The sequence below is a fragment of the Odocoileus virginianus genome, chromosome 3, assembly GCF_023699985.2.
Source record: "Odocoileus virginianus isolate 20LAN1187 ecotype Illinois chromosome 3, Ovbor_1.2, whole genome shotgun sequence".
Classification (NCBI taxonomy): Eukaryota; Metazoa; Chordata; class Mammalia; order Artiodactyla; family Cervidae; genus Odocoileus; species Odocoileus virginianus.
In genome coordinates this window covers 89,823,819-89,847,574 of record NC_069676.1, presented here as the reverse complement: position 1 = coordinate 89,847,574, position 23,756 = coordinate 89,823,819, and the positions used below count along the sequence as shown (strand labels likewise).

The 23,756-nt window shown below is 40.8% G+C and overlaps 1 long non-coding RNA gene and 1 other non-coding gene across 7 annotated transcripts in view; both read right to left on the bottom strand.

Annotated features, from left to right (window-relative positions):
* LOC110145253 (uncharacterized) overlaps positions 1-23,756 on the bottom strand; it is a 273,926-nt gene that overhangs the window by 58,635 nt on the left and 191,535 nt on the right. For all 6 annotated transcript variants that reach the window (XR_011487009.1, XR_011487014.1, XR_011487012.1 and 3 more), the window contains one exon: positions 21,608-21,765. This is a non-coding gene — a long non-coding RNA (uncharacterized lncRNA). The remainder of the gene's footprint in view (positions 1-21,607; positions 21,766-23,756) is intronic.
* Positions 19,314-19,385, bottom strand: TRNAC-ACA (transfer RNA cysteine (anticodon ACA)). The gene has a single exon. It is a non-coding gene; the product is annotated as a tRNA-Cys (tRNA).

The following is a 23,756-nucleotide window of genomic DNA, read 5'->3' as shown; positions in this document are numbered from 1 at the left end:
GTATCTATTTGCCATGAAGTGATGGGACCAGATGCTATGATCTTAGTTTCCTGAATGTTGAGTTTTAGGCCAACTGCTTCACTCTCCTCTTTCATTTTCATCAAGAGGCTCTTCAGTTCCTCTTTACTTTCTGCCATAACAGTGGTGTCATCTGCATATCTGAGGTTATTGATATTTCTCCCGGCAATCTTGATTCCAGCTTGTGCTTCATCCAGCCTGGCATTTTGCATCATGTACTCTGCATAGAAGTTAAATAAGCAGCATGACAGTACAACCTGTACATACTCCTTTCCCAATTTGGAAGCAGTCCATTGTTCCATGTCCGGCTCTAACCATTGCTTCTTGACCTGCATATAGATTTCTCAAGAAGCAGGTCAGGTGGTCTGGTATTTGGATCTCTTGAAGAACTTTCCACAGTTTATTGTGATCCACACAGCCAAAGGCTTTGACATAGTCAATACAGCAGAAGTCGATATTTTCCTGTAACTCTCTTTCTATGATCCAGTGGGTGTTGGTAATTTGATCTCTGGTTCTTATGCCTTTCCTAAGCCAGCTTGACCATCTGGAAGTTCTTGAATCACTTACTGTTGAAGCCTCGCTTGGAGAATTTTGAGTGTTACTTTGCTAGTGTGTGAGATAAGTGCAATTGTGCGGTAGTTTGAACATTCTTTGGCATTGCCTTTCTTTGGGATTAGAATGAAAACCGATCTTTTCCAGTCCTGTGGCCACTGCTAAGTTTTCCAAATTTGCTGGCATATTGAAGGCAGTACTTTAACAGCATTATCTTTTAAGACTTGAAATAACTCAACTGGAATTCTATCACCTCTACTAGCTTTGTTCATAGTGATGCTTCCTAAGGCCCACTTGACTTCAGACTCCAGGATGTCTGGCTCTAGTTGGGTGATCACACTATTGTGGTTATCTGGGTCCTTAACATCTGTTTTGTATAGTTCTTGTGTATTCTTGCCACCTCTTCTTAATATCTTCTGCTTCTGTTAGGTTGTTGCTGTTTCTGTCCTTTATTGTGCCCATCTTTGCATGAAATGTTCCCTTTGTATCTCTAATTTTCTTGAAGAGATTTCTAGTCTTTCCCATTCTGTTGTTTTCCTCTATTTCTTTGCCTTGATTACTGAGGAAGGCTTTCTATTCTCTCCTTATTATTCTTTGAAACTCTGTATTCAGATAGCTCTATCTTTCCTTTTCTCCTTTGCCTTTAGCTTCTCTTCTTTTCTCAGCTACTGGGAAGGCCTCCTCAGACAACCATTTTGCCTTTTTTCACTTCTTTTTCTTGGGATGGTTTTGATCACTGCCTCCTATACAATATCATAAACCTCCATCCTTACTTCTTCAGGTGCTCTGTCTATCAGATCTAATTCCTTGAATCTATTTGTCACTTCCACTGTATAAGAGATTTGATTTAGGTCATACCTGAATGGTCTAGTGGATTTCCCTACTTTCTTCAATTTAAGTCTGAATTTGGCAATAAGGAGTTCATGATCTGAGTTAGTCAGCTCCCCAACTTGTTTTGCAGACTGTATAGAGCTTCTCCACCTTTGGCTGTGAGGAATACACTCAGTCTGATTTTGGTGTTCACCATCTGGTGATGTCCATGTGTAGAGTTGTCTCTTGTGTTGTTAGAAGAGGTGGTATGCTATGACCAGTGCATTCTCTTGGCAAAACTCTGTTAGCCTTTTCCCTGCTTCATTTTGTACTCCAAGGCCAAACTTGCCTGTTACTCCAGGTATCTCTTGATTTCCTACTTTCGTATTCCAGTCCCCTATGATGAAAAGGACACCTTTTCTTTGGCTTTAGTTTTGGATGACATTGGAAAAGAATGCAAAGTGAAGGGAGAACATAAGGAGCATCTTGCATATGTACTCTTTCCAGTTGTTCTCTTCTTAATAAATTAACTCTCTTCAAAAATATTTGTTAGATAGAAGCAATTAATGCTGAGGCTCTATCCTTGCTCCACTAATTAATTACAGCAAATGAGCCTGTAATGTGCATCATAACAACTTAATAAGCTGGCCCAAACTACTTTAGATTCTGCTATGCTAGTATTTCATCATGGCTGGGCTATTTAAAATAGTTAAGTAATATCTGAACACAAATAGCTTTTGAATGAGTTGTGTCCTTCAAAAGAAACTCTGTCTTAAGCAGATGTGCTGTTTACCTGGATGGAATGACAGCAAAGAATGTTGTAGTAGAAGTGAAGACAAGGAGAGGAGGCTGAAATGGCCAACACGAGAGTTTACACAAATTATCATCTTCAGTAACGTAACATCCCTCCCCGCTGCAGCCGTCGCCCTGGCCAACCAGCTGCCATTCCAACAGGTCCTTCACATTTTCCATGCTTGTTGGACATGCAGAGTTGAGAATCCATTGTCCATTCTTCCCTCAAGTGTCTAAGTGAACCTGGATCAAAGTGTGACTAATATAAGCTCTTCAGTGATGTCTTTGTTTTTAAAGAAACCTTAAAGGCACTTAGTGACTCACTGAGTCAAATAGACTTTCTACATCTAGGGATGAGTTAAAATATGGCTTACTGTCAATGAAAGAGCCAAAGGCCCTGGATCAGCTATGAATTATCTAAGACAAGATTATCTGAAATGAAAGCACTGATTTCTTTCAAACCAAATGTCAATATATCTTCCAGGTAATAACATCTGCTATCACCCTTCAGCAAAAGTCAAGCATATCCTAGTCTTTCCCTCCTTGAAACACAAAGAGTTTACCATCCATAAAGGTATAATTCAGGCATCTCCAGAAAGGAAGGAGAAAAAGGGGTGTCAGAGAGCCAATCTGGAGCTCAAGGTGAGCTCTATAAGGTGGTCTTTCTGGCAGACTATTTTTTCCTGTTTACTATTTGTGTCAAATTCCTCTAGAACATATAACCAGGGATCTTCAAGACAGAATGGAAAAAGCCTTGAAGCAATGCTCTCAAAATATTTTTTAAACATGAGGTGTTTAGAGGCATAGGGAATTTGCCAGTTTGACGAGCCAGAAGAAATTTTAGAAGCAAAGGCCAGTAACAAAAAGAAATAATTAATTGCCTCCCTTCCAATTTGTTGTCAAACCCATTATCTCTAGGAGGGAAATGGGAAAAGAAAATGGAGACATACACACACACATACACACACAAAAACCTATGTTTGACCTAAGGGCCAATTTAATAATGGCAGAAACTATATTTGACCACATTTCTTCATGTCCATCCCAAAATACATTCTACCCCCAAATCTGTGAAACTTCTTGGATGAGAACTGTGTGTATGTATACTTTTAGAAGTGTTATTTTTTGGTAAGTTTTGTGGACATAGTCACGACTGGACTGTAAAACTGGCTCTCTCGTCCATTTACTCTCTCATACCTTCCCTCTCATCTCCTCCTTTTTCCTCTGCAGGATTTATTTTAGCAAAATCTTACTAAGATGTCAAATGAGAACTATTTCAAGAGGGTCCTCTCTCAAGTTTACATGTATTTTAAAAGTTCTTTCCAAAACCCCAAAGCCTCCAAAACTCAGAGAAGTACAGCACTTCTAGAATGGCAGGGACAAGGATGAGAGGGTCGATGGTCAGGCCTCGGGGCCCTCTCAGGGCAGCACTGATTCATTTACTGCTCATCCAACCCTGAACACACAGGAGCAAGAACCAACATGTGAAGAGAGAGATCTGCACTGTGTGTACTCTTCCCCGGGGGGAAGAGGTCAAAGGAATCAAAGTTAGGGGAAGGCTGTCCTTGATTTAGACATTTTCTTAAGAATGTTCCCTGTCTAGAAAAATACCCCAACAAGCCATTTGGAACGATTTAGGATCATTTTAAATCCCACTGATGCTTCAAATGATAAAGTGGTTCAGTCAGCAATATATGACTAACTAAAATGTTTTTCTCCTACAAGTAGAGCCGGTCCTTTCTATATACTGTTGTCACTAACTGGCAGGCAATAAATCCATCTGGCATTTTCTTAGAACAGAAAAATGAAGATAGGGCCAGATAACCTTGCTTGTTAGATTTCTGTGACTCTTGCTATCCTCCAGCTTTTATATTCTCGACCACCACACTGCCCACGTGGTCTTCAGCAAAGCCCCAGATAATCGAATCTGTTGGCTTAATGAGTTTACCCAACTCACCTAACTGTGGAAGCCTTCTCTGAAGTTCCATCATTGCACTTCACAGAATAGCTTGGAAGCCTTGATTTCCAATAACAGAAAAGGCCTCTAAAACAATAGCTCATTTGATTTGAATCAAATTTTACCAATGGCATATCAACTATAGAACAGTAATTTCATTCAGAAAGCAAACTTCATCAGGATAAGGTCTCTCTAGCTTGTTCTTTCTCTCAGCGCTAAGGCTGACCATCTTTTGAGGAAGATATAAATGATGCAAAATATCTAAAGACATATCAATCATACATTCCAAAATAACTGTGTAATTTTCCTTCAATCTGTTCACATTTATTATATATTAAGTCATTCAGTTTCAGTGAAATCCTCTTTACTTTGAGTTGTTCCTTTTATGACCAGGTAACTGAACAATTTAAGAAAATGATTGTATTAGGTTAGCCTAAGAAAAAGGAATTTGATTTCTCCATGACATTAAGCAGCAAAAATGTTATGAAAACTGCTAGTGAAAAAGTAGGATATAAAATTTGTCTCTGTGTTATTAAAATAACCATAATAAAACAAGCAACAGAAACTATTTATAGATGGAAATTATAGAAATTATTTACATATTTATAAACATGTGTGTGCATGCTCAGTCACTTAGTTGTATCTGACTCTTTGTGACCACCTGGACTGTAGCCCACCAGGCTCCTCTATCCATGGAATTTTCTGGGCTAGAATATTGGAGTGAGTTACCATTTCCTACTCCAGGAGATCTTTCCAACCCAGGGATCAAACTCATGTCTCTTGCATCTCTTGCATTGCAGATTTTTTACCACTGGGACACATGGAAAGCCCCCAATAAACATGACAGATGATCAACTTCAATAGTCGCCAAGAAATTGAAAATTAAAATCACAGTGTGATCCTACACACATACCAAGATGCCTAAAATGAAAAGATAGGAAAGGCCAAGTGGAAGTATCAGAGTTCTCATACACTGCTGGTGGACAGGAAAATTAGTACAGCCATTTTGGAAATTTGTTTGGCAGTACCTATTTAAACTGAATATACACATTCCCTATTGCCTGACAACTCCAATTTTAGGTATACTCCCAACTGAAATTTGTATATACATTCACTGGATTACTTTTACCAGCTTGTTCATAGCAGCAATTGCAATAACCTCAAATTGAAAACAATCCCAAATACACATCAGCGGTTGAGTGGATAAATATTCACAAAGTGGAAAACTCTACCACGATGATGGTAAATGATCTACAACCACACACACCAACATCACAAGCAGAGTTAAACAAAAGAAGCTAGACACAAAAGGGTACATAATGCATGATCCCATTTACACAAAATACAAAGACAGATGAAACTAACTGATGCCTTGTTTGTGTTTATGAAGGTGCAAAGAAGGAGGAAGACAAGTGCCCAGAGGATAGGAGGACTCATCAGCTTCCAAGATCCTGCCTTCTCCTGTGCAGGGCCCCCACCCCGAGCACTACACTCATGATAAAATGAAGACAGCTTTTCAAGTGAATACTGACACTGAAGCACATGGCAAGCAGGCACGGAGCCACAGAGACACGCTTGATGTAGCCTCCAGGGCATCCGAGGACATTGTGCTGCTCGTCCAAACACAGACTCCTGAGACCAACAGGAAACTTTCTCTTTAATTCTCCAATGTACAGCCCCATCAAAGCACAGAAAATACTTTGATTTAGGCTATGGTTAGAAGTGGAAACTTGTTAATCGTGATGTGGTAGAGGGAATGAGTTGGCAAAGCGGTGTCAAAGAAGAGGAGTGGACTTAACTAATGCATTTCCAAAAACCATTATAGACTTTTACTTCACACACAATCCTTTTAGGAGAAGCTGCAGGTGGACAAGGCACTAAGGTTCCTTTCAGTTTGGTTAAACTGTGCACAAACAGACCACATGAAGGCTAAGAAGATATAAACAAGAGGATACTGCTGCAACTGAACACAACTACAGCAAAGAGAATCTGACACATGATGTGTCTGGGAGCTGGTTGTGTTGGGAATACATGGCAAATGTACACAAACAGAGTTAAACAAAGGTTATTCTTACTTGGTCAAAGGAGGGTTTTTTTGTTTTTCCCTAATTTTTCTCTTCTTTTTGTTGATTCCAGACCTGATGACCTTCTCCACAAAAGGGCCCTTCTGATCTATCTTTGTGCCCCTACAGCAGGGGCTGGTACAAAATATTCTCAACAAATGATGTCAAATGGAAGAAACGTCACTACTGATAACTCATTCTGAAGCTCTCTTTTCTCATCAGGGATTCCTGCTTCCCACCCACCTACCGATTTGTGGCAGAAGCCCCCTGAAGGGCCCCTCCACATCTCTTTTCTTGTCTTCCTCACCTGCAGGGTCCTTCAGAGGCACTTCTCAACCACGTGTTTCTTACCACCTGCAACACTCACCCTTTCCACCCACAGCCTTCACCTACCAAGTGCCCTAGGTTCAAAACGTCTGAGAGCAGTGCAACTCTGGGAGACACGCAGATGGCTCATAGGCAAGGACTATGCTTCTCAGCCCTGCCTGCACATCGGAGTCACTCGGGAAACTAGCAGAACATACTGATGATGGGACTCCGCTCCTAGAAATTCAAACTTTGTTTGGGCAGCTCCCTGGCAGCTGGACTTTTTAAAGTGCAACAGTTATTTCTGATGTAGCCAGGTCTTGAGAACCACAGCCTTGAGGATAAATACATATTCCCTAGATGTGGGGAACAGCTGTGAATGAAGCAGGACACACAGGATAGTAAATAATGGACTCTGGACATCTTAAGAAATACAGAAAGGAAGTGGGAGTGAGGAGAGAACTGAGGTCCTGCCCTTGGCAGGGTTTGGGCTCCAATGAAAAGAAGCTGGCAACTCCCAGATCCACTTCTACTCAGTCCTAAGCAGCTGCCAACCAGTCAGCCTCTGACAGTTCTATTTGGAGCACTAAATCCCGATTTTAATCTGATGCAGAAAGGAAAAAGTAGGGACGGAGGATGTGATTCTGCGTGTGACAAATCGAGGAGGCCGTGCTGAGGAGAATGTCCAGCGGCACAGTGCCTTTGGCCCCTTCTCTTCCTGTCATTGCCCAGCTCCAGCACCACCCTCCTGTCCACCGCACGTGTTGTGTCTGCCCAGCACCGGCACACACTCCCTTCTCACTCTCTCCGGACAATCCCTTTCATCACACAGTGACAACTGAAGGGAGTGTTTTGATGGTGGCCATTATTGCTTTAATTTTAAACTTAGATTCTATAATAACTCTTCACAGGGAAGACCCCCTCCCCAAGTAAACTTCAAGCACAGGCTTTAGAACCAACGAGACCAAAGTTTGAATGCTGATTTGATCATTTATCATTCTTACAACATGGACCATTGCTTCCCTGAGCTGCAGTTATTTTCAATCTATGAGATGGAGACAATACCTACCTTGCAAGGTTTCCTGAGGATTAAAGAAGATCATAAAAAAAAAACATTGCTGACAATGGGAAGGTGCATAGTAAGCATGAGTTTTCTCGCTGTCTAGAGAAGACATCTCTCTCAGATCATCACTGTCCAGTATGGTTGCCACTAGCCATCTGTAGCTATTTAAATTTTAAATGAAATTAATTAAAAGCATTTAAAATTAGAAGTTCAATTCCTAGTTTCTCTAGTCACATTTCAAGTGCTCTATAGCCACACACAGTTAATGATGTACACATACATACATCCACATACACATCCATATTTTACTGGATAGCACAGATTATAGATCATCTCTGTCACCACAGAAAGTTCTAGTGGACAGCACAGTTATACCATCAGGCCTGCCTAACTGCAACTATAGTGAAGGCAGGAACCATCCTTGGAACCCACTGGCCAGCAGTGAGGTTCACAGCTAAATCCTTCTGTCAGAATGTTCTGTTCATTGTGTGTTATGAAAGTTGCTCAGTTGTGTCTGACTCTTTGCAACCCCATGGATTATATAGTCCATGGAATTCTCCAGGCCAGAATATTGGAGGGGGTAGTCTTTCCCTTCTCTAGGGGATCTTCCCAACCCAGGGATCGAATTGGGGTCTCCTGCATTGCAGGTGGATTCTTTACCAGCTGAGCTTAGAGGGAAGCTATTCCATTCATAGCATAGCTGATACAGAGACTAGATTGGTAGTTGCCAGAGGTGGGGTGGTGGGGAGTGGGAGAAATGGGTGAACTGTTTTTGTTTTGTTTTTTCAATTTAAATAAATTTAATAAAAATTAATTAATAAAACTAAAAGTATCAGCATGCTAAAAAAAATTAAGTAAAAAAGAAGATGCTGAGGAACCTGAAAAGAAGTATGACTTACTCAGCAATTTTGCCAAGGCTGGGCAGGTTATCTTAGTGTTCAACTCTGCGTAAGCAAATAAATCCATCCAAGGTTGTCAAGCAAAGGGTATATTTACCATGAATTTTACTTATTTTTCACACACAGCTTCTAGACACGGCCTTGGTCAGTTTTTAATTCATTTCCCTAGCAACCCGGGCTAAATTAAGCAATATGACAGAGCCATGAGGCAAGGAGCCTTTCAAGAACATCCTAACCCATTATCTCAGACTCTAAATTTGCCTTTTATCTTAGTTGCTATGCCAGCAGTTGTCTGCATCCCCAAGTCACTGGTTCTGGTCATGACTTGTTTAAACAAAAACACAAGAATGTGATGGGTCACAGGGCGTGGTTGTACAGTCTGTGCACTGCACAACTCCATGGGGTGCCCTTTACAAAGTCATCATAAATCTGTATACTTATTCCAACAGTTTCCCAGAAAATAGCAAAGTGCCTTAAATAAGGAGTAGCTTTTTCTGTCTTCTTAAAGGTACTGTATATGTTAGCTGCAAGGGTGACTATATGGGCCACTATATAGCTAGTGGCCAGAAACAAAGAATCCTTAATTTAGGGATAATTCAGCATTGGGGCCCAAGAATGCTCTGGATATCCACAGCAATTCTTTGTTTCAATAGCTGCCAGAGAAATTCTGCCTCATGACTTACTAAACTGGACCAGCCTTGACCTCAGATCTAGAGGCTTTCACTGGTTCTGACCAGGTTTCAAGACTAACACAGTGTTTCGCAAATCTGGTTCTACAATTCCTTGACGAGTTTTAAAAAATCCTTTAGATAAAGAAAGGAGATTTGTAGTTTCCAGTGGCAGATGGTGAGGAGTGGGCAAAAAAGGATAAGGTGGTCAAAAGATACAAACTTCCAGTTGTAATAAATAAATCATGAAAGTGTAATGCACAGCATGGTGACTACAGTTTATAATGCCATATTGTATAGTTAAAAGCTGCTATAGGTAAATCTTGGGCTTCCCAGGTAGCTCAGCTGGTAAAGAATCCACCTGCAATGCAGGAGACCTCAGTTCCACTCCTGGGTCGGGCATTTCCCCTGGAAGAGAGTATGGCAACCCACTCCAGTATTCTGGCCTGGAGAATTCCATGGACAGAGGAGCCTGGAGGACTGCAGTCCATGGGGTCGCAAAGAGTTGGACACGACTGAGCGACTAAGGACAGCACAGCACCACAGAGTAAATCTTAAAAGATCTCATCACACACACAAAATGTGTAATTATGTGTGATGACATGTTAACTAGACTCATTGTGGTGAACACTTCACAATGTATATAAATATCAGATCACTATGTTATTCATCTGAAACTACCATAACGTTATATATTATGTATGCCTCAATTTAAAGAATTCTGATTCTGGACCACATCTTGGACCAATAAATTAAAATCACTCTGGATAGGGCCTGGAGACCAGGATTTTATAAAAGTATCTAGAGTCCAGCATGGTGGATAACTGTTCTTCCAGCAGATAGAAAGAATGGGATGGACAGATGGATAGAAGAGGAACCTGATGCCCCAAGTCTGGGGAAAAATTGTCAAAATGGAAGCAAACTTTTAAAATGTGTTGCCTGGGCCTTTTAATCACTAGAACCAAAGGTAAACAAAAATGTTAAGCAACATGATCTGGTATTTACAAGAGCACAGTGGGTCTTCATCATTTGTTTTTAAAGTTTAGAACTATACTAAAAATACAAACACATAACATCAAACTTTATTGATAAAACTGTTCTGGAGTGCTCAAGCTGAGCTTTAAAGTGTTAAAAGAAGCAAGGAAGGAAGGAAATGACTGAAAAGGGAAGGGGGGAGTCAGACACATTTAATAATAGAAATAAACCCTCAGTGAAGCCCAGAAGGTAACATGGCATTTCACAGTTTGAGGGCAGGAAGAAGGGGCTCACGGTGATGAAATGAAAGAAAAGTGGCATAACCACAAGGGAAGCCGACACTATCTTCCCAAACTGTGGCTTGTTTATTGAGAAGACCTTGTGATTTCCTGCTAAATAATCCAACTGTGACCTAGACCAGCTCATTTCAGATGAGAATGGCTTAGTCATTTTACCCATTTCAAGAGTTTTCTGTGAGTCATGGGTTATACTCATTTCACATTCAGGTCTAAGATAGCCAGGCCCCCTTGAAACCTCTCTGGAATTAAGTCTGCCCAGCTAATCCTTTCTGCCCTATCTCAGAGATGAGTCAGTGCTTTGCTGTCTTCCTCTGCCACCCGGAGTTAGAGAAAAATATTCAAAATTCCCAGAAAAGCAGAAGTATTCTAATTGGTTCTTAGTAAAACAGTCAATTTCATAAATGTATGCTATATTTTCAAGTGCATGATCAGAGACTAAAAATATGCATTCACTTTGAATTCCTCTATCGGAAATACATGTGTAAAAAAATTTAGGGAAAAGAACATATTTTCCCTCACCCCCATTTCTTCTTATCCAAATCCTTTACTGCTTTCAAAAGCCAGTTTACTTCTCATATCTTCCATTAACTGTTCCCAACCCCAAAATAGCCTCTTCCTGCTCAGGATTTATATTGATTAACTGATCCTTCATTTGGTTTTATCCATATACTGTATTACTACACATCTCCATAGTCATTTAGCTTATCATATGGGAGTGCCTTTTTCACCTGTTATATTTTTCAAATATGTCTGTGTGTATAGTAGAAAAATATATACTTTGCAGCATTCACTGAAGGTTAGATGCAGTCTCTATGCTGTTTGTTGTTTTTGTTAACAGTCGCTAAGTTGTGCTCAACTCTTTGTGACTCCACGGACTGTAGCCTGTGGTCAGGCTCCTCTGTCTATGGGGTTTCCCAGGCAAGAATGCTGGAGTGGTTTGCCATTTCCTTTAGCAGGGTATCTTCCCAACCCAGAAACTGAACTTGCACTGGCAGCGGGTTCCTTACCACTGAGCTACCAGGGAATTGTGAGCTTCGTCTAAATTCACGAATCGATTTTATCCCATATCTAAATATGTCATTGTTCCCTCTCTCAAAAGGGAGACACAATAATATGTCAGGATATAAGACAAGGAGCCCTGGTTTTCTTACACCTGTTGGACCCAAGCAGCATGAATGCCTGAATTCCTTTACTGTGTCAGGTACCAGAAACATAGGCAGGGTGAAGGGCCTCCAATGTGTCCCTAGTTCAGACACGTGTCTTGAAAGAAGATTTTTAATGAATAGGGAGGAATATTGGTAGCTAGATGATGGCATGCCATTGGTTATAAACCACATCCTGTTAAAAACTGTTAAAATACCAAAAAAAAGTGGTTTTAATGTCAATGATATATGGTAATTAAATATGATCTTTTAAATGAGGCAACATGTAATTAAAGTTAGAAAGCACCTTCAATAAATATTATCATAAATCAGAGAACAATCTATGTTAAAGAAAGATGTATCATAGACTTGCTCCTGAAACACTGAGCACCAGACAAGACCATCAGCCATGCTGGAGGCTGGTGATAGCCTACAATATACCAAGTATGCACTTATGTTCCCAGAAGGTGAATGCGTCCAAAAGGAACAAGAGCTATGGTGTCCTGTTGCTTCAAGAGTGCACAGAAGTCGCAAAAGGTAGTTCTGAAAGAACGTAAGAACATGAGTTCCATGTTTATACAAGAGGAGGTTGCTGTTTTGTCGCTTGGAGTGCTTAAGCAGAGTCAGGTCAGGTCAGTCCAGTCGCTCAGTCGTGGCTGACTCTTTGCAACCCCAGGAACCGCAGCACGCCAGGCCTCCCTGTCCATAACCAGCTGTGGGAGTCCACCCAAACTCATGTCCATTGAGTCAGTGATGCCATCCAACCATCTCATCCTCTGTCGGCCCCTTCTCCTCCCACCTTCAATCTTTCCCAGCATCAGGGTCTCTTCAAATGAGTTAGTTCTTCCCATCCAGTGGCCAAAGTATTGAAGTTTCAGCTTCAACATTATTTGTGTTCCTTCCAATGAATACCCAGGATTGATCCCCTTTAGGATGGACTGGTTGGATCTCCATACAGTCCAAGGGACTCTTAAGAGTCTTCTCCAACACCACAGTTCAAAAGCATCAATTCTTTGGCACTCAGCTTTCTTTATAGCCCAACTCTCACATCCATACATGACCACTGGAAAAACCATAGACTTGACTAGATGGACCTTTGTTGGCAAAGTAATGTCTCTGTTTTTTAATATGCTGTCTAGGTTGGTCATAACTTTCCTTCCAAGGAGTAAGCGTCTTTTAATTTCATGGCTGCAGTCACCATCTGCAGTGATTTTGGAGCCCCCCCCCCCAAAATAAAGTCAGCCACTGTTTCCACTGTTTCCCCATCTATTTGTCATGAAGTGATGGGACCAGATGCCAGAATGTTGCACTTTAAGCCAACTTTTTCACTCTCCTCTTTCACTTTCATCAAGAGGCTCTTTAGTTCTTCTTCACTTTCTGCCATAAGTGTGGTGTCATCTGCATATCTGAAGTTAATGATATTTCTCCCGGCCATCTTGATTCCAGCTTGTGCTTCTTCCAGCCCAGCGTTTCTCATGATGTACTCTGCATATAAGTTAAATAAGCAGGGTGACAATATACAGCCTTGACGTACTCCTTTTCCTATTTGGAACCAGTCTGTCGGTCCATGTCCAGTTCTAACTGTTGCTTCCTGACCTGCATACAGGTTTCTCAAGAGGCTTGTGAGGAGGTCTGGGATGCCCATCTCTTTCAGAGTTTTCCACAGATTTTTGTGATCCACTGAGTCAAAGGCTTTGGCATAGTCAATAAGGCAGAAATAGATGTTTTTCTGGAACTCTCTTGCTTTTTCTGTGATCCAATGGATGTTGGCAGTTTGATCTCTGGTTCCTCTGCCTTTTCTAAAACCAGCTTGAACATCTGGAAGTTCGTGGTTCATGTATTGCTGAAGCCTGGCTTGTAGAATTTTGAGCATTACTTTACTAGTGTGTGAGATGAGTGCAATTGTGTGGTCATTTGAGCAGCATATTCACACCACTAGTCCACACCCTCCAGCAGTGGCTAGAATCTGCCTGCGTGTGTGTTTAGGTAGGGAGTTTGTCTTGTGCACTGCTGTATTTTCCCAAGGGCCTTGCACAAGTGTCTGCTGCATGGTGAGTAAGCCCTCAGAGGACTGTGAAAAACACATGTGCAAAGAACTATTGAAGGAAAAACTTAGTTCTGTGGTCAGTAGCTACCTAAGTGAGAAGGTGAAAGTGAAAGTCGCTCAGTCGTGTCTAACTCTTTGCAACCCCATGGACCAAACATTCCATGGAATTCTCCAGTCCAGAATACAGGAGTGGGTAGCCTTTCCCTTCTCCAGGGGATCTTCCCAACCCAGGAATTGAACCCAGGTCTCCTGCATCACAGTTGTATTATTTACCAGTTGAGTCACAGGGGAAGCCCCAATGAACCCATAAAGAATAAAGCCTGAGATTGCTGCTTTGCTTTACAGAATATTCGAAAAGAAGGGTGAGTGATGGGGTTCTAAGGAGAAATACCCAGGAAGAGTATTTTTCCCCATTCACTATCTCTCAGGCTATGACTGAAAAGTAATCCAAAACAATCTTTTTAGCAACTGGTGTCAACATCAATAGTAAATTCAGTCATTTTTGCCTTGTTACCTTTCTATCCCAAGATATCCCAACTTTTTCTTTAACTGTGAAGTATATTCATATATATAAATATATATATATATATATATATATATATATATATATATATATATATAAACTCCTCAGCTGGAAATCTTTCATTTTTTAAACCCAAATAGACCTGTAACGTGCTGATGTTCTGGCATGTAATTTACAACATATTTAGTCAGAACGCAACGGTGCAGGGATCCCTCTACACCGCAGTGTTTGAATCTGAAGCCCAAGCCTTGAGCACAGGATCTTTCTAAACTCAGATAAGAGAACAAATTAATTTATCTCTTGCCCTGGACTTCTGTTCCTCATCAAGGCCTGCACTGAGGCACAGGGATGAAGAGCTCCCAGGCAGCAAAGATCCACACAACTGCTATCAAAAGGTTCCTCTGGCCATGCTGTGGGTGCTACTGCCCTGTTCCTTTCTGGTCCTACAGTCAGGGGCCATCTGGGCTGCCTGGCCTGAGAATGCACAGGGGAAAAAAGATGGCATCACACAGATTTCACCACGTCTCCTGCAGGGGGAAGAGGACATAATCCACCTTTGTTATCAATTAAACACCCACCAAGTAGTGCATTGCTGGTCACCCTTGCCTAGGCTGGCACTGCCTGGAGCTGGTCTCTGTGGGGGAATACTGCAGAAAATTTAGACTCCACATCAGTCTGCCCCCTCCTGATGTCTATGTCAGCAGCTTCCTCTCTCTTATACTTTAATAAAACTTGATCACACAAAAGCTATGAGTGATCAAGCCTCGCCTCTGGCCCCGGATTGAATTCTTGTCCTCTGGAGGCCAGGAATCCCGGCGTCTTTCATGGTTCAGCAGCAACCTTTCATCTTGGGGGCTGGGCCGGGATTCTTCAGGACAAGGTAAGGATGCTTGGAGCTCTAGTTCTTTGTTCTTCTAGTGAACATGTTTTCCGCTGTACTTTACTAACTCTACTGTGTGCTTGTGTGAAAGAATGACATGCCCCGTGCGAAGCAAGTGAGAAGCCCTGCTCTGAGGTTCAGCAGCGACCTCATATGACTTACGGCAGAAATCCTGTAGGGGGTTTATACCGACCTGCCCTGACAATGGAGTTCCCAGTGGCTCAGATGCTAAAGCGTCTGCCTACAATGCGGGAGGCCCGGGTTGGGAAGATCCCCTAGAGAAGGAAATGGCAATCCACTCCAGTATTCTTGCCTGGAAAATCCCATGGATGGAGGAGCCTGGTAGGCTACAGTCCATGGGGTTGCAAAGAGTCAGACACAACTGAGCAACTTCACTTTCTTTCTTTCTTTTCAGACCAAATATAACAGTCATGGGAAAATCATGTATATATATTTCAATCATCTATACTGACTTTCAAAAATGAAGTGGCCGATTGTATATCCAAATAAGATTTTAAGAAGCAAGCAAGACCAACTGTTATATAAATGGCTTAAATCACCCATATATTGCTTGAGAACCAGGAAGGTGTCTTATTCATATTTGCCTCCCCATAGCCTAACATGGTATCCAATACATAATAGGTATCTTATACTACTGAAAGAATGATTGAATGAATATCTTACATGAAGACGGATGCTACCTGAACAGAATAGTCCTTAATGCTTAACTACCTATCCTGTGTGCGTGCCCTGTTGCTTCAGTCATGTCTGACTCTTTGCAACCCCATGGACTGCAGCACGCCAGGTCTCCCTGTCCATCACCAACTCCCGGAGTTACTCAAACTCATGTCCATTGAGTCAGTGATGCCATCCAACCATCTCCATCTAAGGAAAAACAGCACCAAAATTCTGTGGTTTGGGTCTTTTTATATTACTAGCTTGTCCACTGCTAGCTGGTCCACAAATTCATGCTAAGGCCAAAAGATTATGTATAAAGGCCAAAGTACTCTGGGGCACCATGGTTAAAGACAGATCAAAAGGAATGCACCATATAGGATGGTGATTTCCCAGGTGATGCTAGTGGTAAAGAATCTGCCTGTCAATACAGGAGATACAAGAGATGTGGGTTTGATTCCTGGGTTGGGAAGACCCCCTGGAGGAGGGCATGGCAACTCACTCTGGTATTCCTGTCTGGAGAATCCAGACAGAGGAGCCTGGTGGGCTGCAGTCCATAGGGTCACAGAGTCAGACCGGACTGAAGCAACTTAGCACGCACATATTGGATAGTGGCCAGTAGACTCCGCTGGATGCGCTCTCTCAGAGAGTACAAATACAAGTAGCACAGAGAAGAGACTCCCAAGCCCTGCTCCTGAACCAGGCGCGCCAGTGACCATCTATCTGAAAGACAACGGCCGGAGTGGCTCATTGCCAGCTGTGTACTTACAAGGAACCCTATCGCTCCTGGCAGATTTCCCCGAACTATGTTCTGAGAAACAGAGTTCTAAGAGATGAGAATAGATACTTCTTGATAACAGTCTGGGAAATGCCGAATGCCATGTCCTTTCCTGATTATTCGCCATGTCCGTTTGCATGTTAAAGTCTCTTAGAAATCTTGCTCCAAAAAAAAAGGCTTTTTTGCAGAGGGACCTGCACTCTATTTTGAGGCACACATAACTTCCAAAGTGTAGCACAGGACACCTGATTTGAGAAATAGTGACCTCTGTGTATCTCTTTTCTCACAACTTAAATAACCTGAAGTAAAAATTTGCCTTAATTATGGGATTTATAATCATCATTCTCAGCAAATGAGCCTCCAACTTGAGATAATGAAGCCACGGGATCAAAATTAGACCAGGCCCTTTTCTATAAAGCAGTTACTCAAATTGTAACATGAGTCAAAATTTTGGGTTCCAAAATTCTTAAGACTTCATGACTTCATTCAGGAATCCTAAAAACAACTGTGGTCATCATCTATTAAAAATGCAACTTTCAGTGTTCCACAGACAGACAGATAAAAGTCCTTTGGGCTGATTTATTTTCATTAGTGCCTTGCCAGTAAATATGTAAACAATTTTAAACCAGGGCAATGCACATGCTGAGCATAACAAAACCCATCTTAATTGCTGCTCTACCAAGGAAAAGAACTCTGAGTACCTTGTCAAATAAATAAATGATCTATGTCTTTTCTTGTCACTTCTCTTTTCGTCAGTAAGTTTAATAAATAAAATTGATGGTTTTGGAAAGAGTTTTAGGTCAGTTCTTCCAATTGTAACATTGCTTGACTTAAATATCAGTTACCACAGCATTCCAAACTTTGAAGCAAAAGCTGTTTCCTGCATTTATTTTGACACATATCATAAAGCAGCATCAATAACGCTCAGCCCATCAGCCCTGCTGGAGTTTTTCCTGATACATGCCTGCTTTTAGTTTATACTTTTCTTCACTTCACTCCTTCCTCCTGCCAATCCCCACTTTGTCCCAGAGCATGACTCATTAAGCTCATGGTAGAATACTTTGTTGTTGTTTTAAATCATTTGATGTCTGCAACATAATCTAAAAGGAAATTCATTTTATTTCACCTAAAAATTTGAATTAGAATCATGAATAACTGAAAAGGTTTAGCAATGAGCAAACACACTAATATATGCATTTTTTTTTTCTTTTTTGGCCGCACCACACTAGAGGCATGTGGAACTCCCTGGCCAGGGATCGAACCTAAGCCAGGGTCTTAACCCCTGGACCACAAGGGAAGTCCCAAACCAAACATGCCTAATATAGAAGAGGAAAAGTTAGAATAAACTCCAATAGTTACAGGAATAGAAAAATCATAGTCTGTAAAGATATATGTAGGTATGTACTAAGTCAATTCAGTTGTGTCCGAGTCTTCGCAATCCTATGAACTGTAGCGTGCCAGGCTCCTCTGTCCATGGGATTCTCCAGGCAAGAATACTGGAGTGGGTTGCCCTGCCCTCCTGCAGGGGATCTTCCCCACCCAGGGATCGAACCCACGTCACTTGTGGCTCCTGCACTGCAGGCAGATTCTATACCACTGAGCCACCAGGGAAGCCCCATAAAGATATATACTAGTGATTTAAAGGTGAATTCATCGAGACGTAAAACAAAAGCAAAAAGTAAAACAAAAACAAAACAAAAACCTTAATTCTCACCTGCTCCCAAAATAAAATATTCCTCAAATTAGACACTCTTCTCCTATCACACATCAATCAATGCCTACTTTTGTAACTATCAGAATAACTGAGTAAGATTCCAACCACAGATCTATACATGGAAACATGGCTGGCTTTTACCCTCAAGAGCTACAGAAGTAATGATTCTAGAATTTGGAAACTGCTAAGAGAGGAACACAGTAAAGATAGGCACAAGTTGCAATAACCTATTAGTATCAGTGACAAGAGAGAAGGAAAAGATACCCCAAGGGAAAGAAAATTCAAAGACAACGGAAAAACTGTGGGGAATTCAGTTTCTATCTGGCTCTTTGTGAATTGCTTTCATCTTTAGATTAAGCCCCTTGTTGTGTCTGTTTGTATTTTGTTTCTGAAATGACTGATAACATAAAGTCACTTAAATAATATCACTTAAAACATACTGAAAGAGGAGGAAAATATAGAGTAGTTTTGTGCCCTGGAGAAGGTGACTAGAAGGGTCAGTGAACACATCTGTGTAAAGTGACTGGAAGACCAGTGACTAATTTTACATTCTGTTTCCAAAGTTTTGTCTCTCACCCAGAATTAGTTCAGAGATAAATCAATCTATTAGCATTCAAATAACTGAGTAATATTCCATGGTGTATATGTACGACAGAAGACTGGAAGCTGTGTTTTTTTTTTTTTAATTAGAATTTATAGCATTACTTTCCTGATTTGATCACATCCCAACCCACCCCACCCCATCCCATCCCAATCCCAAGGAATTCCTGTGACTTGCCAGAAGTAAACTGCATTTCTTTCCTTCTTTCTAACAGGTGCATATTTCCTAGCCACTCCCATAAAATGTTAGAGGTAGGCAAAATGACTTTGATAAAGTTTATACCAAAACAATGAAATTTTACAGCATTCCTTTGAAATACATTGTCAAAATACGTTTTAGATTTTAGACATTCAAATTATTACAATTCAAATACTTGCAAGGGGATAAATACAGTCTTTTCCACTGAAAAATCCTTAAGTAAAGTTAAGTAGAGTCGCTCAGTCATGTCCGACTCTTTGCGACCCCATGGACTGTAACCTACCAGGCTTCTCCCATGGGATTTTCCAGGCAAGAGTACTGGAGTGGGTTGCCATTTCCTTCTCCAGAAGATCTTCCCCACCCAGGGATCGAACCCAGGTCTCCTGCATTGTAGGCAGACGCTTTACCATCTGAGCCACCAGGGAAGTCTTTGAAAAATCCTTAATCCAAAGCAATTATTCATTTTCCCTCAACCTTTTTTTTCCAAATAATTGAATTACCCTAGAAGCAATAATGATAATTTTTAGCTCTTATGTATTAGGCATAGTGCTATGTGCTTTACATGCATTATCTTTTTTAAACTCCATGACAAGTTCAAGAGACAGGAACTTTTATCATTCCCATTTTACAGATAAGGAAACTGAGGCTTGGCGAGATTGCTAATTTGCATAAGTTCAGACAGCTTTATCCACAAGAAAGCTAAACCAGGATGTAAATTCTGCTCTCTCATACCCCACTGCCCATACCCTTATACTGAAGAATTTTACAAAAGTAATAGGTATTACCACCTGCCCATAAAAGAAGAGTATAAGCATTCTAACCTGAATGTATAAATGCTAAGCTAAGGTTAATGCACAGGAAAATGTAATAAATAGGTGAATACACTTTAGGTGACTATAAGATCTGAGAAATGCTTCAATAATTTGATACCCACACCCGTCCTTATTGGCTAAAATACCTTTTTTTAAAAAAAGCAAATGAGATTTCAAACACGCTGCTATCCCACTGACTATTTCAGGGTGTCCATCTTATTTTCCCTATACAGATAGAGCTGTAGCGATAAAGGGATAAAGCAGGTGGACAACAAGGATCTGGGCATCCAACCTATTTGTGTGCGTGTGTGCTAAGTCGCTCCAGTCGTGTCCAACAGTTAGTGACAGTATGAACTATAGTCTGACAGGCTCCCCATCCATGGAGTTCTTCCTATAATTTCAGTTTTAAGAAAAATCTACTCAAATCTGGGCATCAGATAAGTGTTTTAACACATTTGGTTTTAGGGAGCGAAAACTAACTCCAAAGCCAGGGCCACACAAGGAAAGCACTTGTCTAAGCTAAGATGGGATAACCATTGCACTGGTGAAATTCAAAACGTACGAAAGGGTCTCCTTCTTGAAACATTTTCTGCCCTTGCCTGGATATTGTCATTACAGTTCATCACACTGACCAAAATATCCACTAAATACTGATTTCAGAAATTCAAATGACACTAAAAGCTGTTTGCTCTTTAGTATAAATTAGCTTGATTTGATTTCTTTCCTTTTCAACAGAAATAGGAGCTTCTAGCTATTCTCAACCCCGGCAGCATGCTTCGAATCATCCACGAATATCTGAAAATAATGCAAATGCCTGGGCCCCACCCCCAGAGATTGCGTGGTTCTGGGTAAACTAGGACCTAGGCAGCAGCACATTTTACAAGCACCCCAGCTGGCCCTAGTATGTGCCAGGCTTGAGAATCACTGGTTCAGACACTCTCTGCCTCCTGTACAAAGAAGTAATAACATTTGCTGACCATGTCCGTATTTTCTGTGGTTTCCATCCTGGAAAGATTAAACTCTCTCACAGTAGGCTACATTAAGGGAGAGAGAAACCGTCACAAAATCTACTCTGAAATAAGAAACGAAAGTTGTGTGGAAAGAAGGTTAAAGGGGGGAAAGTCTGTTTTTGGTGATTTAAAAAGAAAAAAAAACATGCTATCTGATTTCTTTGGGATACAGGAGACATGATCCCATTTTCTTAAGTAATCCTTTAAATATGATTCACTTTGAACTACATACATCTTAACTGCCTCTGTGTCTTTATCAAGTTTACCACAGCTGCCATATGATAAGAGTCAAACCTTAACCGGCAGACTCCAGTCATTCTGAGACCACTAGAATTTTGACTACAAAGTAGGTTCAACAACCAACAGATTCAATTGCTATTTCTTTTCATGACATTTTATCAATTGTACAGATCTGCAATATGTGAGTCAACCTGGATGAAATACCTATATTTCAGGAATCTAGGTCAGAACATTATTATTACTGTAAGAGGTTAAAAACAGACATCCAAAGTCACCTAAGGTTCTTACAGGAAAATTTCACATATAAAATAACTCTTTCCATTAAAATGTGAAACTTAGAAGAATTAACAATTAACACTCTCTGCTACTAACTTTCTGGTAAGCTGTTAGTAGCCACTTAATCGTAAGTTTTATGAGGGCAGAAACAGTTTCTCACAGGTTTCTGCATTCTCCAAACTTAGCACAATACCAAGCATAGAGTAGGTACAAAGTAAATGAGTAATATTCATTGACTAAATGAATGTGTGCCTTCTAACTCGCTTCAGTGGCATCCGACTCTTTGTGACCCTATGGACTGTAGCTTACCAGGCTCCTCTGTCCTTGGAATTCTCCAGGCAAGAATACTTCAGTGGGTTGCCATGCTCTCCTCCAGGTGATCTTCCTGAACCAGGGGTAGAACTCGTATCTCTTACATCTCCTGCATTGGAAGCAGGTTCTTTATCATTAGTGACTGCTGGGAAGCACTGTAAGATATATGATAGTATTGGAACTCACAGAAAACACAGGCTAATGATTATAAGTAAAATGCACTCTTGGGATTTTTCCCTCTACCACAAAAGCTACCATTGCCTTTATGAAATCAGTAACCATATATTTAATCTTGTTTTTTTTTTTTTGCCACTTTTTCCTATGAGTTAATGGAAAAACTGCTGAAGAGAAGCTTTCAGTGAATGTCAGATAAAATTCCCCCAGAATCAAGTAAGAATATGTGGAGACCAGACACAATCTGCATTCATCCACCTATTCTTGGACTGTAAGCTTACATTCCACTCCTATCTCTAACACAGAAATGAAGTAGAAAACAACATGAAAAAGAGTATACTCTTCAACTTGGCCTCATAAGTGATGTTAAATGCCAGGATTCTTGGTGCTGAAATCAATCTTTGTCTAATGAGCCAGAGAACAAACCAACTGAGGCATTTTTCAGGTTCTTTTGGAATGAAGTTACTCATCACATGCTTATATTCATTAGACTTAGGCAAGAGGAAGACCCTTGACTATTATACCACATCCACTTGCCTCTGAACCATAGTTGAGCTAGCTAGGTCTGGGTTTCTCTCTAGAGAGAATGGTGACTGGTTGATGTCAGTGACACACCAATTCATCTTATCTCATCTTTTACTTTCAGAGACCAGGAATAAGTTTCCAAGACTCCTTGTATAGTAAGTATGCATTTTCTTTGGTTTTATTTAGAGTGTTTCTGAAAGGTTACTACTATGCTTCCTCCTTCTCATCCCCCTTCCAGTGAATCTGGGATTCTTGGACAGAAAAAAAGCTATCAAAAATGTTACTGGATGAATTTTCTAGGTGCCATCCATCCAACAGGACTGTAATTTGGAGTAATTTATTAAAATATCATTGGTACTAACACATATGCCATAAAGAACTTTATTAAGTAACTTACACACCTTTCTAAAATGACTTTACAATTATGCCATTTATTGATAAGCTTTTAATAAGTTATGCCTTTATGAAGAAATTAGCACAACTGGAAACTGGTTTACGGTCCTGCTATATTTGTGCACTGATGATAGTGTAGAGCAGAAAACAGTCCAGCAAAGAGCAGGTGTTCAACTTTCAACAGGTAGGAAGCCTTAGTAAACAGTTAGATTATTGGCTCTGAGCTCAGATCAGTTGGATAAACAAAGATCCGCCCAAGTAAGGAAGGACTGCTCTATATTTTTTCTCTGATCTTCCATTAATCAGTACCATATTCTAGAAGCTGGGTTTCCAAAGACAGACATAGTCCCATTCTTCTCCTCAGGGTCATCCCATATCTAGACTGTTGTTGAAGTAGGGAAGTCACAGTTCAGAAGAGGCTATTTTAAGAGGACATCCTGATGCAGACTATCCACTACCTATCTTATATTTAACCTACTCTATTTTTTTTTTTTTTAATCCAGGGTCGGAACAAAACCTTGCTTAAAAACGACATTTCTTTGCCTCTCTTGCATTAGAATTGAGCATGTGATACCATTTGGCCAGTGAGAAATAGAAGTTGCTGTTAATGTGTCCTAAAGAGCTCCTTAAAAGGGGAGGCAGACTCAGGAGGCTTGCACGCTTGTTCATTTTGGCTCTTCCTGTCTTTCCTGCCTGCAATGGGAACACTGGGGTCTGTAGCCACGGTGGCCGCCTCCAGAACCTGAGAATGAGGATCACGCCTTCAGGCAGAGGAGACACCTGGAAGGTCCTGGGTCCCTGATGAATCTGCTGAGTCACCACCGAGCTGTCTACTGCAGGGTCTCTTCTATGTGAGAGAAAAATAAACGCCTTTCTGTTTTAAGCCTCTAGTTTGGTGGTTCCTATTGGTTCATAGCAAAATATAATTTCTGACTGAAATAAGTCCAGTTCCAAAGTTTATCAATCATAGCATAAGAGGATTTGAAATCATGTCATTTGAGAAAGGTTGAAGGAACCGGTGGTCATGTATGGATGTGAGAGTTGGACTGTGAAG